The 20,300-nt window shown below is 39.6% G+C and overlaps 1 long non-coding RNA gene across 1 annotated transcript; it reads right to left on the reverse strand.

The window, feature by feature from the left end:
• Positions 1-421: 421 nt before the first annotated feature.
• On the reverse strand, positions 422-19,852 carry LOC105948572. The gene is made up of 2 exons (XR_001172009.3): positions 19,811-19,852; positions 422-820 (listed from the first exon to the last, which is right to left on the reverse strand). It is a non-coding gene; the product is annotated as an uncharacterized LOC105948572 (long non-coding RNA).
• Between the last annotated feature and the right edge of the window lie 448 nt (positions 19,853-20,300).

Below are 20,300 nucleotides of genomic sequence, written 5' to 3' on the forward strand. Positions count from 1 at the left end.
TACTGCAAGGTATCTTTTTGAGTAGAGGACCCCTTTAAGACCAAATCCAAATATGGTTCATCTGTCATGATGAGAATTTTGCAAAGGCTCAATAATGTCACATGTGGAGCTTCAAATATGGTGAGTACAGCAGTAGTTGACTGCCCAGGGTGGTTTCAAAGCAATTGATAGTAGACCCAGCCTGCCTCCCCCCAATCCCACAATTCCCTGCACACATGATGTCAATAAGGGAAGCAACATCACAGTGCAATGCATTGTGGGTTTTGTAGTTCCTGCATGCTGTCTGTAAGCTGTGGAGAAGTTATTCAAATTTGTAACATCAATGTTTTAGTCTCTCCTCCCCTGCCAGGATATAAAATGATGTAAAAAGAAAACTGTTTTGCAGCTGGATTTTAGCATAAAAATGGTATTTATTCATACCCTTTGAAGGGACAAATTACAGAGATATTAGGGTATATCAGGGGTTTCTGTGCTGTGTGGGGCTCTTTAACAAACTTTGGTTTGGAGTTCCCCTTTAAAAAAAAAGTGCCCTGTGTACTACAGTACAGAGTCAGCCATATTTATTTTATATGAGTAAAAGGGCAACATTAAAAAAAGTATTAATTCTTTTATACTAAGATTGTGGTTCTTTCAGTTCTTCATTTTTCTCTCACATATTTGTAAATTGCCACTTTAGCAAGAGCTCCAAAATGCCTGAGGTTTAATGAAATCAAATATGTGTGTTGGTTTTCTATTATTTTCAAGATAATTGCACCGAACTGGCATTTTTCCAGTGTATTCAACAAAAAGAAACAGGAATGCGGCATCTCTTCCAAGTCCCCTGAAACAGAACATATACTGGCCTCATTACTTTCCATTCGACTTCAATAAAAACAAAAGTTGTACAGTGTAAAATAGGCTGCAAATCTTTATAATGTGCAAATATTAATAACTAATTATATGAGAGCACAAGCCATGCAAATAATAATAATAATACACATACAATGTATAGGCAAGAAGACTCCCTATGACTTCATTGATGTTCTTTTGTATAAAGGAATGGAAATTCATGGCTTGCTTAGCTCCTCTCAGCTTCTCTACAGGATATACTTAGTGATGAGTGAATCTGTCACGTTTCGCTTTGCCATAAAATTCGCAAAATTATACATAATACATTTTTTGCACAACTTTTTTGTCGCCCACATCTTATTTTTGTCACCCATGCCTTTTTTGATACGACCGCAACTTTTTTTTTTTACGCTGAATTTTTCCACTGAATTTTCATGGAAGTTTCGCAAAACAATTCGCTAATAGCAAAATGCGGAAATTCGCTGTGAATCCATGCCTGGTGAAAAAATTCGCTCATCACTAGTTTTACTGTCTCATCTTGCACAACTGTCCATATCACCCCATAGATGTACTATAACGTTATAATTTCCACAATGCATATTGAGGTCTGCTGTCACTTGTGTTGCCATGCTATGGGATATTTGCACAGAAGCCCAGTGTGAGTTTGTTGCTAAGCCATGCTAATGGGGTTTAGCGATTTTCAGTAATCAATGGCTTAATACTGACTATTAGATCTTCACATAAGAGCAGGCTTCTAAGGGAAACTAGCAAAATATATCATCAATATAACTGAGAGGTTCCTTTACTCAACATTTTGAAACAAAAGGTGCTAGAGGTAAACATCTGCTTAAATATGTTTTCTATTAAAGGGGTTGGTCACCTTTAAGTATGTTATAGAACTGCCAATTCTAAGCAACTTTTCAACTGGTCTTCATTATTTATTTTTCATAGTTTTTGAATAACTTGCCTTTTTCTTCAGACTCTTTACAGTTTTCTAATGGGGGTCACTGACCTCAGCAGACAAAAAGCTATCGCTCTGTGAGGCTACACATTTATAGTTATTGTTACTTTTTATAAGTCATCTTTCTATTTAGGCCCTTTCCTATTCATTTTCCAGTCTCTCATTTAAACCACGCTCTGGTTGCTAGGGTAATTTGAACCCTAGCAACCAGATAGCTGCTGAAACTCCAAACTTAAGAGCTGCAGAAAAAAAATAAAATAACTTAAAAAGTACAAATAATAAAAAATTAAGATCAATTGCAGATTGTCTTAGAACAGCACTCCCTACATCATGTTTAAAGTTAACGCAAAGGTGAACAACCCCTTTACCAGCATCTCCCATTGTAGCCAACTTGTATATGGGGGAAGTGGAAAGGAGGGCCTTAATAGGATCACTTTTGGCCAGGGCCGGAACTAGGGGTAGGCAGAAGAGGCACCTGCCAAGGGTGCAACTGTGGGGGGCACCAGGCAGGTTGGGGTGGGCCAAGCCGACCAGGTTGCCTAGGGCGCCCGTTCGGCTTGGCCCGGCACTGCTTTTGGCCTTCACTGTGTTTTATAGATGACCGTTTTTTAGTATCCATTGTCTGCTTTAGAGCTGTTTCTTAATTTCCCAAATCATCAGTCATACCGCCCTCACTCTGTTTACTTTAGGTACAAGGGAACCTGCATCAAGTTTATTAAAACAACAAGAATTGGGACGCTAAGAGGTTCTATTCTTACATGTACAGCATTCAGCGCATTAAGGTATTGTTATGGGGAGCAGCAAACTCTTCTAAAGGAATTGGCTTGGATTATGAAGGTTATTTTCCAGCTTCATGGAGGGTTTCCTATTCATGCAATAAAAAAAAATTGAGCAGGGCAGATGTTTGCATATACTTCAGACCATAGCAATATCATTAGCATGAGTGCAGTACAAACATAAGCAGGCTGACAAACACTCCAAAGCACATGGAAAAGCACTGAAAAGCACATGGAAAAGCACAAGAATAGTTTGATTGTGTTTATTTGTGTGAAAATCTGCACAGAAATTATACTATTATACCAATAGGTTGTGTATACTTTGTAACAAAACAGGAAGAAACAGAGAGGTAGGTACCACTCACAAAGGTGATTCGGGGTTCTTAATGCAGAGGATTAATTTGCCAGTTTGGGGGCCATTTACTAAATCACAACACAGGGCTCCTCCGCAAGTGTCACCCATTGTTACTATATAAAAAGGATTCTGTCCCCTGGCTGGATATTTCACAATATATATCCAGTGTCTCCTTTTCTCAAGCAGGCCATGGCCACGCAAGAAATAAAAAAAACTATTTGTAAATCATAAAAATTGTCAGACTTATAGGAAAAACTTCTCAAATGCATTCATATATTGTTGTCTCTTCATTGTGTCTGAACCCTACCTAGGAGAAAAACTGTGTTTGTATGACTTGTATTAGTCTGATCCAGGGCAGCTTCATTTACATTTTTCCTGTCTCATGCAGAGCAAAGTATTTGAATTCAAATGAAAACTCTGTTTTTCCTTCTTTGCTTGTTGCATTGGTGCAAACTAATCTCCAGCCACACACGTTCAAGCATGCCCAGCCTAAGGAATGAAGTTGCAGTTGTGATAGCAAGCAATATTTCTAATTTTATAATGCGGAACCTTGAGTCGTGTAAAATGTTCTGGCAATTTGCAAGATAAGCCTGGTGTCATTTTCATCATAACAGTACTCAGCATCTATGGCCTAAGGTGGCCATACACGTCAGACATTCACATCAGATTATAGTTTTGTACCGACAAATGTTTGGATATTGGTCGTACATTTAAATGCAACGATGTGAAACTAACATTCAGACTGAAATTGTAGGATAAAGTCCTTAATCTGAGGATGTTCTGAACATGAGATAGTTGGCAGACACCAATTGTACAAAAGTTACTTCCATTGTAGGTCCCCCAAGGATATCACAATACATAATACATGCGCAGATTTTATGCTTATCCAACCAAAATTTTCTAACCTGTCTGATTGACTACACTACCAGCTCTACACTATGAGTCTTTGCAAGATGCGACAACTTTGTACATCTTCAGGTTAACTGTTTTGCTGAAAAGATATTTCCAATAAATAAATTAACATCATTGCCCAGCCTACAGCCCTCTAATTGTTGCTAATTTGTACCTAGCCTTTTGACAATATTCCACTTTGTGCCTTGGAATTGCCACCTGCTAGGCAAGATGTGGGGCAATGTGGGAAAGCTAAGGCATTGATTAAGCCCTTTGGCCATTTGCTCTAAAAGATATATTCAGTACATTGCAAAGAGAATCTAATAGAAAAAGCAATGCTGAAAGTTTAACTTGAGTGAAAGAAGGACAAACAAACAGTGCAGAGCAGTGATAAGTAGTTAGAGGTTCTATAGGCGGACACAGGTATCACCTGCTATAGTATAGTCCATGAGTATGAGAGTTTCTTCCAAGCTTTGTAAGATAAAAGCCACTGGTGACTTTGTTTAAAGCTGTCTCAGTAGAATGAAATCTAATTAAAATGGCCAAGTAGATAGTTGGTATTCAGAGAGTTCAGCAGGCTCCTGAAATCAATCCCTTGTGGAGTTTTAAAGGGTACAATGGAGAACCAAGATTTGCTTGATGTATGGATAAAATAAATCATGTTTAACATTTGCAAGACTGTCTTGGACTTGTGTTTTACCTTCTAAAAATATCTGAGGCTCTTAACCAAGTCCCCTGTAAGTCACTAAGTTGAGTCATAATCCCTCACCCACAATGGCTGTAATTAAAATCCTGCCGAGGCTAAAATATTTGTTTTGTTTTTATGAGCCAGCATGATGCAATACTGAAGGGTATATTTTTAAGGTTTTCATTGAATTTTCCTTGAACTGCTCCATTCCTGCTGTTTTTTTACACATCATGGAAATATGTGCGGGAAACTCCTACAATAAAAATTAGAAATGTAATTGTAAGTCGTTAACCAAGTTGCCATCGCTACCATATAACCTACCGAAGAAATTAAAGTAGATTTACTCAAAGTGATCCTCTGAGTATTTTTGCATGTAATATGATTTTTCACATTTAGGTTTGTGGAGCTACTTTCTGACCCTGGCACAATGGTGCTAATGAGAGCAGCACAGAAGAAACAGGGGGCTTTTTACTGGGAACTCGCTCTGCTGCATATGCTGTTCACTGAACTAAGTTTTTGTGCCGAGAGTTTGTTTGGCTCAGGCGCTCATCATTTTCATTTAGAACAAATCCACATTTATCTCAGGGGTCCCCAACCTTATTTGCCAATAAGCCACATTCAAATGTAGCATGTAAATGAGGGCAATAATTTGCTGTTTGTTATCACCAAACTGACTGTCACCTTGCAGGAGGTTCTGCTTGGCAGTTTTTATAATTCCAAAATGTGCCTCCAAGCCAGCAATACAAAAAGAAGCCCCTACTTTCAACACGGTGCTCCTGAACCACTTATTGTGGATCATGATCTACCTGATATTCTTACTTACGTGAGAGATTATCTCATTGCCAAATCGCTGCCATAACCATTATATGTCGGGTGCTTCTGAGACCCATGCTAAGCCCAAATTAAAGGTGGCCATACACGCACCGATATTATCGTACGAAACCTCGTTTCGTACGATAATCGGTGCGTGTATGGCATGTCAGCGAGCCGACCGATATCGCAGGAAGCTGCTGAAATCGGTCGGCTCGCCGATCGGCCAAGTTAGAAAATTTTGATCGGGCGCCATAGAAGGCGCCTGACCAAAATTCTCCCTTCAGAGCTGAATCGGCAGAAGGAGGTAGAAATCCTATTGTTTCTACCTCCTTACCTGCCGATTCAGCCCTGAATGGTGTGTGGCGGATCTGACGATGTTTCGTGCGACCGACGGTCGTACGAAACATCGTGAGATCGCCACGTGTATGGCCAGCTTAAGTGGCTCTGTCTCTAGACCAGTGATCCCCAACCAGTGGCTTGTGAGAAATCTGTTGCTCACTGCCCCTTTTGATGTTGCTCCCAGTGGCCTCAAAGTTGGTGCCCATTTGGAATCCCAGAGACATAGTTTTACTCCAAGCCAATTCTCCTATGTGCCAGCATTCCAAATGAGGCTACCAAATAGTCAACCACAGTCCTTATTATGGCACCCCCAGAGAACCTTTTTTTATGCTTGTCTGGCTCACCAACACTTTTTACATCTGAGTGTGGCTCACAAGTAAAAAAGTTTGGGGATCCCTGATCTAGACTCCACAAAAATAATGTTGGACACAGCAATGAATATGTAGAAGGACTCCTTATTGAAGAAACCACTTAAAATTGGATTTACCCCTAGACTTCCACACTCCATGAGTAATATTGCACCAGCAACAGATAGTGAAACCAAAAACACATTGCAAAAGTGCTCATTTGTTTGATTTCTTGGAAGAATCTATGTGCCCTTGCTTGCTGAGATTGGATCTAACAAAGAAACCAGACACAACCCAACAATGAATGTCCTTGTTAGCTTAGAAAACCACTTTTACAAAGTATTTCAAAGCACTGGCAGCCAAAGCCAGAGGAATCTAGTTTCCAAGGGTTTTCAAGACCTACAGCAGTCACAGTGAAGTTATTTGGGTGCATTTACCAAGACCTTTATCATAAGTGCAATCAGTTTGTTTCCTGCCTGATGCCACAATTATATTGCCTTCTTTATTCCACCTGCTGCAGATTCTCATCAAACGGGGGAAATAAAAGAGATGTTTTCCACAATGGAAATAAACCATATCTGCAACAGTAGTTGTCATCTCAATGGCTATCTGTCATCAGGGAGAGGTCAAATACTGTTCAGCAAATCTACACCGCTCATACAACCATAATATTCAATGGAAACTTTCTCACATTTCACGTTCCAGCTGCCAGGGTAAATCTGTGAATAGCTCATTGAAAGACATCTTTCATAAAGCCGCTCAATCATTGTGTTCTTCCTGGCAGAGCCACTGAGGAACAAAAACACACATCTGTGCAAATGGCCTTCACTGAAACCAAAATCTAAAATTCTAGTGCCACTCACTTGGAAATGAACTTCGCTTTTCATCAGGAATCCTGATCTTGCGTGACAGGGCCAGACAGCCTTGCTTGACATGGAATTTCTAATGAGGCTCTGATTAGGCCTCACGTTTCCAATGTATTTCTAGCCTTGTGGAAGAGGCAAAGAAATCCATAGCAAAGAGCTGTTGAAATTCCAGCCTCATGCCGTGTGCTGTTTGGGTTGTGTAAATATCAACATTTGTAATTGTGTAATGCTGTCACCTTGACTGACACAAAGAGGTTGTAATGCCCTCCTATCCATCATTATACTACATTATGAAAGTCAGAATGAAGCCTGGCTCATTACAGAAAGGCTGGGGCTTCCATCTAGTGTAGGGGCAGAGCGTACCCAAAGACCAAAGGAGAATATATTTAGGTACTTTTGTCCAAACATGCTCCTGCACTCTTTTGATGAATGGTGCACAACTGTGCCTATTGATACTGGCAAACCTGGAGCAACCACCAACCTGGACCTGCCTATAGATCCAAGTCCCCATAGGGGTTGTGCCAATAGGTACATTAAACTTGTGCTTAGTGAATCGGAAGCAACTAGGAGCATGGCTGCAATTACACTGGAATTATGGGAAAAGGCTGTATTATGGGTAAAAAAAAAAAACATGGAAATTTGCATCTGAAATTGCACACTGCACTTGCATTGTGATGTGATTAGATAAGCACTTCCCTGGTTAAATAGATGTTTGGGTCCATTTTTCTTTCTTAAAAGCCCACTGTAATGACATGACAGAGCAAGAATAAGATCTTTGCATTATCACTATCCGTGTAACAGCATAAGTGCACCTATTTCCATTTCCATTTACTGCATTAGATGAAAATAGATCAGCTGTTTCCTTTCCAAGAGGCTAATAATATCTCTGCTTGTGATGAAACAAGTCTCCCTCTCTCACGTGCCACTCAGGGGAAGAACAGAAACCTACGGTATTAAGCAAAGTCCCCCATGTGTGTCTTATAGAGACTGGACCCTGCGTGTAGTGGAACTCTGCTGAACAGTCCACCAAAGCCATGACTCTTGGCCTAGCTCATCTTTAGTCAATGACTATACATCTACCTAAGGCTCAGGGCTTTCAGGTTAATGTCATAGTTAAACACTCCACAAATATGTTACTCAAATGTTTTCCAGCATACCCCATCATATGAATATGGGCTGGGAGCTGTACTCCAACAACATCAGGGTTGTATTATTAAAGAAATATCTCTTAGCAAAAGATGTATCCAGCTCTCCAGAATGACAGACCCACTGAATGCAAAAGCAGTGTTGGAGTGAGATGGTGGGGGCCCACTTTCAACACTTTAATTCCTTCTCTCCTCCCTCAAATTCTTTATTATCCTGTTCTCTTTTTTCTACATACTATACTCTATTCTTCCATCTATCAAGCTTCCTTGTTCCCATACAGAAACAGGGAATGACCATGAAATAGGCTAAATAGTTAGAAGCAAGAGGGCCCACTTGCACCTGGTCCCACTGGGTGTTTTCCTGGTATCCTGGTAGGCCAGTCTGACACTGTGCAAAAGTATACTCCAATGAGAATTATATATATATATATATATATATATATATATATATACACACATACAAGAACAGAGAGGAGCACACCCTCTGAGCAAAAAACAACTGCCTTCGGTGCTGGTCAAATAATTCAATAAACAAGCAGAGTACCGCACACAAAGGGACTTTATGAAAACAAAAAAGGTTTATTGGAAAAATCCGACGTTTCGATGCCTGTTTGTTTTCACACTTGCAATCTACAACTCATGTTATTTGTTTACATGGGTTACTATGGTGATGACCTGCACTGTTTGGCGCCATTTTTTCACTTTAGGGTATTTAAGGGGTTATGCATGCATTTTGTCTTTTGGTTTGTCCCTGAGGAAGAGCACAGTTTGGTGCTCGAAACGTCGGATTTTTCCAATAAACCTTTTTTGTTTTCATAAAGTCCCTTTGTGTGCGGTACTCTGCTTGTTTATATATATATATATATACATGGGCGTCCGCAGAAAATTTTCCAAGGGGGGGCAAGTAAGCTAGCATCATCCTGCAACAGATAAATATATATATATATTTTTTTTTTTTTTTTGCAGGATGATACTAGGGGAGGCTAAATATGGCCCATACACAGACTGACCTACAGCTAATGTGACACTTAGTGGATTCACTGCTGACGTAAAAAGTTAACCTCCCAACTACCTCTTGCCGTTCCCACTGACTCCCAGGGATACTGTACAAAAGTGCGGGTGGGGGTGCTTTTTTTTTTTACCCTAAAATGTTTAGTATTAGTAGTAAAAGTATTCATACGCGCACTTCTGTTAGGGGATCTGCAAACATTTGTGTTTGGGATCAGTTAGCTTAAAGGGGTAGTTCGCATTCGAATTCACATTTTTCAGTTATTTAGCTTTTTGTTCAGCAGCTCTCCATTTGGTATTTCAGCAGCTATCTGGTTGCTAGGGTCTTATTTACCCTAGCAACCAGGTAGTGATTTAAACAAGAGATGGGAATATGAATAGTTAAGGGGCCTACTTGGAAAAATAAGTAATACAAAATTATAATAATAATACAATATTTTTTGGCCCCCATTTGAAATCTGTATAGAGGCAGAAGAGAAAGGCAAATTATTCAAAAAAATTAATTAGGAAGACCAATTGCAAAGTTGCTAGGAATAGGCCATTTTATAACATACTAAAGGTTAACTTAAAAGTGAACCACCCCTTTAGATGTGTTTATGTTAGTTTTATAGCAAGAAAGGCAGTGGGTACTGACTCCCCATTATATACAGTGAGATGCAGTCCGTATTTACAAACCCAGCACATTATATGCCATGAGGAGCAGTGGGTACAGATGGCAGATATTCAGGCCCTGGCACTATAACACTGGCACTGATACACAGCATTGGCCCCACTGTAACTTACTATAAATGAACAAAACAATGACAAAAAAAAAAAAAAAAAATAGTAAGTGCAAAAAACAACAACACATTTATAAACTCACAATGAGCTTTTTCAGAGGGAAAGAGTTAACTTACCCTCCATGTGTTAGGGTAGGGGATAGATTATAAATTGAACAATTTAATGTCAGCTAGTGATTCTTTAGAACTGTATAGTGCCTGTGTATAGTACCTGTGTATAGTGCCTGTGTATAGTACCTGGGTATAGTACCTGTGTATAGTGCCTGTGTATAGTACCTGTGTATAGTACCTGTGTATAGTACCTGTGGGATGAAAACTGCAGCAAAAGTTGAGAGTTGGTTCTTAGGTAAAGTTACAGCTGCAGATTCATCTTTTCAGTCTTTATTTCTGTTTCCAGTTTGCAAAATCTCCCGATCCCTGTGTGCATCTGTGCTCTGATTGGTCAATTTTACTGTCTGTCAAGGAAGCTGTGCTCTGATTGGTGAATCCACAAGAAGAAAGATCCAATCGGAGCACAGCAAAAACGGGCTTGAGGGGAAAGTGCAGAAACGGAGTAAGGTTTTTGTTTTTTTTGCTACTTTTCCAGGGGGGGGGCAAGTGCCCCCTCTTGCCCCCTTCTGTGGACGCCCATGTATATATATATATATATATATATTTGAAAATAAATACATCTATGCTTAAGTGCTAAATGTTTCAATACACAATTGAGGCCCCTGTCCCAAAGAATCCGTGTCCTTTCTCCTCATTTGCCAGTGAACTTTAATGTGGTGGTGACAAAAATTGCATCTATATCTCTGTATGGCCAACAGTATATGGACAAAACTGGAGACACCTTTTTCTTATGGGAATTATCTATTTAACCACAGTCATCATTGCTCACACAAGGATCCTTATGTTGTACAAAGATATTCTTTACAATTTTGTGCTTTCTACTTTGCATTAACTGTTTGAAAAGGTCTTTTCCTGTTTCAGCAGAATTATAACCCCATGAATAAAGTTAGTTCCATGCAGAAGGGGTTTGCAGAGATGGGAGTAAAAAAACTTGACTGGCCTGTTTAGATCCCTAACATCAACCCAACTAACTCTGGGTGGAAATGGGAAAACCAATAAGTGCTAGGCCTGGTCCTCAATATTAGTACCCAATTATATACTGAATGTATGAAAGGATGCAAATCCCACCAACATCTGGTGGAAAGCCTTCCTAGAACAGTAAAAGTTAAAGGCTATTTTGGCAGCACAGAGGGGAGCATTATATTTATATATATATATATATCTCCTTGGTTTTAGAATGTGCAGGTGTCTACATATTTGTGTCTATATAATGTAAATGCAAGACTTCTGATGTAGGATTCTCATTAGTGAAAACTTGACTGTGTAATTAAGTTTGGTCCATGGACTTCTTGGAAAACAAACGGAAACAGCAGTTTAGTTTTACAGTTTATTTCTTTAGGTAATGGAAAGCAAGTAAAAGTTAAATTCACTTAAATAATTTTCCTTTCCACTTCAATATTAATTTGTTCTGTTATCATCTGGGAAGCCTTACCTGCTCAAGTACCCATCAGAATAACAGCAGCCTCTCATTTTTGCTCTCAATCTGTAGTTTAAGAGTTGGAGCATCTTCTCCTTGATTTCCAGGAATGTAAATTCTGTAAATGACCCTTGATTTCTAAAATGCTTTGGATTTAATTGTTAAACCTACTTGTATGAGGCCACAAGGCATTTAAATGTATGATTTCATATTCCATGTGGAAAAAAAACCTTAATGAGAACATTAAGTATCTTTGCTAGAACACAAGAATTCCTACTCTTTAATTACAGAATGGCAGTTATTACATTTCAAGCATGCAAAGTGCATTTAAGTGTTTCTCTGAAGAATCTGCACCAGGGCTTGTCCTTTTGGTTGTCACCTCACATATAACCCTGAGTCATTCAGCCTTTCAAAAAAAGAGGGAGAGTTTACATTTCCCTGCAGCACTTTTGAATGATATCTATGGGTTTCTTTAACATGGATCTAAGCTACTCTTGAGCCTTCTCTATAATATGCCATATATATATATATATATATATATATATATATATATATATATATATATATGTGTGTTTGTGTGTTTGTTCCATCTCTGCTTAAATACTATCCCTAGGCATTCCTTTAATTACATCAGGAGGGTGATAACTTCGCCAGTAGCATGTTGGTATGTCCTACTGTTTTGTGATAATACTCTGTAATCTTGTGACCATCATTCAGGGATTAAGCAACAAGCAAATAATTGGCAAACTGGGAGTAATGATCTTAACTCTTTTGTGACTGCTTATCATGGATATTGGAGAAACCCTTCAGTTGTGCCTGGAATTAACAGAATCTTACCGACAGGGAGTTGTAGGAGAGACACCAGTTGCCTAACCCTAGGGTTGCAAATCCTGTAGCCTTGTGTCTCACAAGACATTTATCCATTCTAAGATCCAATGAGGACTAGTAACTCAATCATTTATTGACTTATTATTGGGATGATAATACTACTACTATAATTTGACAACAGTAAGTTGACACATTAGTTAGCATTCCTGCCCTACAGCAGTAGGTTATGGTTAGGATGGTGAATGGGATATTATCTGTATGAAGTTTGTGTGTACTACCCATGTTTGCTTGGGTTTCCTGTGGGGGCCTGGTTTCATTATACATAATAACATAATGGTATGTTAATTAGCTTGAAATTAAAATAACCCTGTGGTGTGTGTTTAATTATTCCACCAGAGAAAATGATTTACCATACATCTGCATGGAAAACTCCTAGAGAAAGGTTGTTCAAGCCTCCGCAGTTTTCTTCCTGAGCACAACAGCAGTCAAACCTCCCCTTCTGCCATGGGGAAGTTGTGGAAGCAGCTTATAATGACTATAGTAAGATGCATAGTATACAAGAACCTCCAAGGTGTTGTTCACCTTTGGATTAACTTTTAGTATAATGTACATGTAGTTTTTTAATTATTTCCGTTTTTGTTCAGCAGCTATATGGTTGCTAAGGCCCAAATCACCTTAGCAACCAGTGACTGGTTTGAATGAGGGACTGGTATATTAATAGGAGAGGGCCTGAACAGAAAAATAAGTTGTAAAAAGTAGCAATAAGAATAAGACTGTAGCCACACATAGCAATAGTTTTTTGGCTGCCAGGGTCAGTGACCCCATGGGCTTCTGTGTAATGACTATTATGATGAGTTATCATGAGTTCTTTCCTTCATAAACTTTGTCTAAAATTTAGGAGACTCTGTATGGGTGGCATCCCTGGGGAAAGCACCTCATAATAATGTGGCTGGGTGTGCACTCTCCATTTTTTCCCTTTTTTTTTTAACCTACCTTAACTATGTAACAAATGATTGGATAACCACAATGGTCATGTGGATTGGGACAAGGACTATTTAAACTTGTCCGATCAATATCTGTGAGATTCTCAGCCAGAAATTACCTGGGAGGCCCGTCGTAGGGCCCCCTACATTGGCAGAGAAATTGCCGACCGTGTTTGGCCACACTTGTTGGCAGTTGCAGAAGGTGAGCAGCAGTTTATGGCTCATCAAATAAAGTCTGTGCTGCCAGATCCAGTAAGTGTTCCTATTTGACATGTGTAACCCATTATAACAGGGCTAATGATTGTTTCCCTAGGGCCAATGATCAGATTATCCATTGGGGTCTACAAAGACCCAAAGGACATGGCCCACATCAATGTGCCGATGGATTTTCAAACCTGCCCAATTGGCATATGGCTAATTTTTGGCTGCCCGTTGGTGAGCTTGATTCAGTAGCTTAGATCTGGCAATTAATCCAGCAAAGCGTCAGTAAATCATGTGACAGAAATGACATCACTAAGCACCGATTATATCTGATGATATCACTAAGCACTGTTGGATATTGATCTTAATACAATGGATACAAATGTTGCATTTATTGAGGCAGTTCTTTAACCCTTTCACTGCCAGCCGTTTTGAACAAAGTGGAACTTCTACTGCCAGACAGTTTTTGAACATTTTGCACTGTTTGACTTTAGGGGCCTTTCCTCGGGGGGACTTTTAGTTTACCCAGGAAAACTATATATCGTTTTTTTCGGGACATCCTAAGCTTTCAAAATATGGTGGAATTTTTGTGTAATTCCAATTCTGTAAAAAGATATAGGCTTCTAAATGTCTAAAAAATTTGTAAAAAAAAATATTTTCCATAATATAAACACATACACCAGAAACAAAAATTATTTTATGCACTAAAATACACCTGATTTGGAAAGTCCCATGTCTCCTAAACGTGCCAATACCAAATATATATAGTTTTATGGAGATTTCTCACTTGTGTAGGTCAAAAACTCCCAGCAGTACATTACCAAATTTCCAAAGCACTGCTCCAGAAAGCTGCATACTTTAGATTTCAAGGACAAAAATTCCACTAACAGAAGGTTTATCCCATAAAAATTGTACATTTTTGGAAAGAACAGATTCTGGGGAATCCAGAATAGGCACAACTGTCTGTCTACTCCAAACTATCAAGTCGCAATGCTTTCCTAAAGTTATTGGTTTTTATCAAAACTTGTGATTTTTTTTAAAAATCGCTTCAAAGCTTCCAGTCTATAGTATCTTATCTCCTACAGGTCATAAAGTAACCAAATAAAACACCCTAAATATGAACGCCAGGGGTCCACTGAACAGTTTGATGCCCAATATGTATAGGTTTACTTAAGTATGTGGCATGTAGGGGCCCCAATGTGAACATACCCCCATATGATCTATCATTTCTGTCATTTCAGCTTCTGCAAAATCAACACATTTACATCATTATATGTGGGATAATGCTACAAAAAAGTATGCTCACCCCAGAAAGCCATATATTTTTGGAAAGTACACATTCCCCCGAATCTAAAATGGGTACCCATGTCTTTCTACTCCAAAGTACCAAGTCGCAAAGCTTTCCTAAAGTTGCCAATTTTGATAATATTTCCAAAAATCCTCTCAAAGCTTCCAGTTTGCAGCATCTAATCTCCCATGTATCATTAGGTACCAAGATAAAACACCCTGAACTTGAACGCCAGGGGTCCACTGAACAGTATGATGCCCAATATGTTTAGGTTTACCTAAGTATGTGGCATGTAGGGGCCCCAATATGAACATACCCCATATGATCCGTCATTTCTGTCATTTCAGCTTCTGCAAAATCAACACATTTACATCATTTTGTGTGGGACAACACTACAAAAAAAGTACGCTCACCCCAGAAAGCCATATATTTTTGGAAAGTACACATTCCCCGAACTCTAAAATGGGTACCCATGTATTTCTACTCAAAAGTACCAAGTTGCAAAGGTTTCCTAAGTTTGCCAATTTTATGACATTTCCAAAAATCACCTCAAAACTTCCAATATGCAGCATCTTATTTTCTATAGGTGATCAGGTACCAAGATAAATCACCCTAAATATGAACCCCAGAGGTCTACTGAACAGTTTGATGCCCATTGTACATAGGTTTATCAAAGCACATGGCACTTAGAGACCCCAAAATATACCTAGTGCACACTAATTTCATGGCTTACCTTTACCTAATTCATAAACACATGGCAGTTTTTATGTGGGATAGAAACTGCAGAAATGTAGGGTAACCCCTGAAAACCATATATTTTTGGAAAGTACACGTTCAGACAAATCCAACATGGGTAAAGAGTCCTTTGATACTTTTGTGTAGAATCTGCAAAGCTTTCCTAAAGCTAGTGGTTTCTATGACATTTCAGAAAATCGCCTAAAAATGTTGCAATTTGCCGCATTTATCTCACACAATTTCTTGCCTACAAAAGGAAAATCACCCCAACTAGGAACACCTAAGGTCTACTGAACAGTTTGATGCCCTATATGCATAGATTTACTAAACTATGCGGAGTACAGGGGCACCCAAATGAAAATAGTGCATATGAGTTTTCACGAATGACGCTCCGGCTCGTGCAGTTTTTGCACCCGGTATGTGTATTATGTGCCATAAGAACCCCTAACAGTACAGAAACCCTAGAAAACCATACATTTTCTGAAAGTACACATTCTGACAAAACAAAAATGGGTAAATACATCTTTCTACTGCAAACTACCAAACTACAAAGCTATGCTAAACAGAACGGTTTTTATAACATTTCTGAAAATCATCACAAAGCTTGCATTTTGCCCCATTATGTACCCCCACATTTCATAGGAGCTACCTGCTTGGCGCCCAAAGGGTTAAAGGTATTGTATTTTGTATTTATTGCTTCTGTATAGTTACACTAAGCACCTTGGAGTTTATCCACCCACCCACACTGACCTGGCAGCTTATATGGGCCACTGTATGGTGCTGGTGGATAACTTATATTCATCAATGTGACATATAATAACACAGCAATATTGAAGTTTGTGCACAACGTGAAGGGGGAGATTCATCAATGTTTGAGTTCGATATTTTTTCATGAGTTATTTTTGCTTGAATTTGAATTATGGTTCAAAAACTCAAATGTCTGATATTTAAGTGCAAAAAACCTGAAAACTTCAATTTAAAAATTTGCCATCTAAAAACTATAGAAGTCAATGGGAGTTGTCCTAGGCAAAGTCAAGCCATATTTTCATTTCAAGATATTTTGGTTTTCGAGTTTTATCTGAGTTTGTAAACTCAAAATTTAAGATATTTGAAGATATTTTTTAATTGCATGAGTTTATCACATTAATAAATAAGTAAGCATTCTATATATGCCCATTAATGGAATCAGAAAACAAGGGACAATAGGGCAGTGACATTATAATGATAATTAGGCATAAAATAAACATGGTGATTTAAACAAGGCCTGATCTCTGCACTGCCTGACTAGGGCTAGATTATTTCCATAAAATGTATCTTTTTTTTCCCACAAAATGCATTTTTAGGTCACCCAGCACTAACAGGAAACCCAGCATGGCTTGTGCGCATTCTCTCCATAGTGTAGCGTCTGAATGTCACACAACATTGTGTCAAGTTAGAAACCTTAGCCGGCAATGTGCAAGTCCCCAGCTCAGCTTACATTAGATAAACAGAAAGTTAATATGGCCAGACAGGCTAGCAACAGCCATGAAGGGCTATTATTATGGGCTAGGTGAGCTTAGGTGTGAAATGTGACAATCATTACAGAAGCTCCCCTGGTCCATAATAATAACCATAGATTATTCTGGTTTGATTGATCAAACGAGAATCACCTTTAGCAATGTATTTTTCTTAAAATAAATCGGCACCCAATGCTCTCAATCATTTCACTTAGGGAAAGGGCAGATGTGTGCAAAAGAAAACTCACAGCAATTTTACTTTTTACTGATTTTACATCACCTTAAACCGTGTTACATCCCCCCAATCCATTCAAACCACGCCCACTCCAAGGCCCATAAAATCGCAGCCTCCTGTTTCTTGGGGCCTTCCTCTGCCACAAGGCCCCATTTAAAATTGAACAATTCCTTCTCCTTTGCAATAATAATTTGTGTTCATTCTTTACACATATTTTTGGATATTAATAACATTTTGATTAAATGGTGTTAGAGAAAAAACACAGAACATATGTATTTTGTGTTTTAGAGGATTTGGGAGTTGTAGTTTACAGCGACTGAAGACTACAGGTTTTACATCACTGCCCCAAGGCTGGAGATATGTGTGGCTCTTGGCAAAACATGTAATTTCACCCCAGGTATAACTTTGCTGCAGGGCACAATCACTTGGTGTGACATTGTGACACTATCGATTTTTTCCCAAAGGAGCTCAGTGTGACAGGAACAATATGAAGCCAGTGCTAGCTGCACTCAAAGTAGGGCAAGGCTGCCACCCAGTGGCAGGAATATGAAAAACCCTTATGGGAGGGGGAACTGTAATACTAAATCTACCAGACATTTTTTTTTAGTTTGTGCATCCTTCCCTCACTGTGTTTCTGTATTTGTTAATATGGACTGCTGCAAATCATTTGCGTGCAATGTCATCATGCATATGATTAAGTGCAAGTAAGGAAGATTATTGCTGAAACACTCAAATAGAGCCCAGAAATACACAAAGCAGGTGAGCTTGTGTGTCTTATGTGTTTTATGTGCCTCCTCTGCCCACTTTTATTCCTAGCCCAGGGGACCACCATATGGCACATATGATGCATGCCTAGTGGAAAATAAACTTGATGGACTATATGATATGGTAAAGTAACCCACTGGCAATATTGCCCTGCCATGGTTCATTTTCCATGTGTTTTTGCTTGCTAATAACAAAATAATCTCTTGAAAATGCTCCGTTTTTGCCAGCAATGGGAATAGAGTTGAAATTGCCTGGAGTGGTGGGCGCAGTATTGGGTAATGTGGGGTGTTCTGCTGTGTGCATGTGAAAATCACAATGTCCCTAGGGCTTTACTACAGTATATAATATATAGTATAGTCTTGTGCACTGCCTGTGTAGCACTAACCTGTGGGCACAGGGACTGCTGAGCTTTCCTACGGTACAGTAAGGGTGCAGAACTATTTGTTACACCGCAGATACTTCACCCAGTGGGTGGCCCTACTTGGAAAAATTAAGGAAAGGGTAATTTACCTTTGCTTATCATCAGTAAGAGGATGTGTTACTGCTACAGAATACAAAGTCCTACTGCTAGCTAGAAACACTATGCCCAGGCAAGCACCATGGGTAGTCAGAAGAGGTGCGTGCTTAGGGGATGGTGGGGAGAATAGCACCCTAGGCATGTACCTCTTATGCCACCTCTTACTCCAGCCCTGCGCATCAGATCATCAGTTGTGGCGAGGTTGGTGCCCTGGGAATAGGTCAGATGTTGCCGATCGGGCAGGATATAAAAAATGAGCGGGGACCGGTAGAAGAAAGATGTTGGGAAGGGGATTTGAGTTGCAAAGAGTTGCTGAGTGGAGGGGGATGTTGTGGTTATATACAGCCGTTGTACTCCACATAACCCAGTCTTGGGGGATTGCCTTGGGCACCCTACTGTGTTGGCCCAGCTCCGAGTATGACAGTATTAATACTTACAGGGCAAGACCTCAACATTTCTAATATCTCACTCACCAGTATGTATATCCCATTCCATTTTGTTATATGCACAGAGCCCAAACCAAGGCCAGAGACAGCACCCTGTGGGGCAGGTGAATGCATAGGGTGCAGTAAATGAAGGACATCAGATGAGCATTTTGAGCAGCACCAAAAGCCAAATAAACATCTTCTTTAATTGCATCCTCCCTCCAAAATGGTTGTGCCCTAGGTAAGTGCCTTCTCTGCCTAACCCTAGTCCTGGCCCTGGGAACAAGTATACAATATCATTAACGTGTATCTTACAACAGAGAATCAGTAAAAGAGTAAAAATCTGAGTTTCCTGTTGCCAGATCATCCCTTTAAAACCACATCCCTATAAACCACATCATGCATTGGTTTGAAACAGCCTACATTAAATGAGGCATTTACAAAAGCTTGATTTTTACAGTTCCGGTTGTTTGTCGCAGAAAAAATGATTAATTTTGCGTTAAAACTGCAACAATTGCTAAAACCTGTCGATGTTGTCAATGGCAGGTGTCCCTTTTACAACTGGAAAATCTTTCTTTGGTTTCTGGTTCTAGAGATGTTTGGTGGGGCCCCTGCATAAGTAAAATGTCAGGGGAGGGACACTGGTGGCCGTTGGAGAGCCAACAGGGATCGGGTCTGGGCCGTCGGGGCCTACCAGGACCGGGGACCACCGGGTTTTTTCCCCAGTGTCCCAGTCCAACTCTCTTTACCAACAAGGCTGTGAATTCCCCCTATGTGTGTATGTGACACGTATGTTTACATACATGTACAATACTGTAGCAAGCTGTGATTGCAAAAGTAAATCAAAATAAATATGGTTTCTCTGAACTAGATATTCTCACAGGTGGCACGAATTATATGGATTAGATTCTGTACACCTCTAGTGAAAAGCAGGGTCGGCCTGGGGGGTGAAGGGCAAATTTGTGTCCTCTAAAGCAGCACACTAAGAAATGGAAAATGAGAATTTCACTTACCTCTTATCGTAAATTCCATTTCTTCAAGTCCCGACATGTCAGTACGCATGGGCAGTATTGCCCCCCCCAGCTAGGAGGTAGGACCTATATACCAAAGACAATCAAAATTAATCCTTACCTATAAGACCATGTGACTTCCTCCTCACCACTGTTATACATTTGCCAAGCAATACAAGAACCAAATAATTGGGATGGGAAACCCTGTACTGACATGTCGGGACTTGAAGAAATGGAATTTACGATGAGGTAAGTGAAATTCTCATTTTCTTCTTCGTCCCTTCCATGTCATTACGCATGGGATCTACCAAGCCATGCCCCTAAACAATAAGGGGTGGGAATAATAATATCAATGGATACTAAAAACAAAAATCAAGCATCACAAGAAAAAACTGACCATTCCCTGCTACAAGAATCCTCTCAGGGACCAGAGGGATTTCCACACTATGGTTGCCCTAAACATCCAAGCCCGGCTCTGGAGGATCCTCTGCCA

This window comes from Xenopus tropicalis, chromosome 5 (genome assembly GCF_000004195.4).
Source record: "Xenopus tropicalis strain Nigerian chromosome 5, UCB_Xtro_10.0, whole genome shotgun sequence".
Classification (NCBI taxonomy): domain Eukaryota; kingdom Metazoa; phylum Chordata; class Amphibia; order Anura; family Pipidae; genus Xenopus; species Xenopus tropicalis.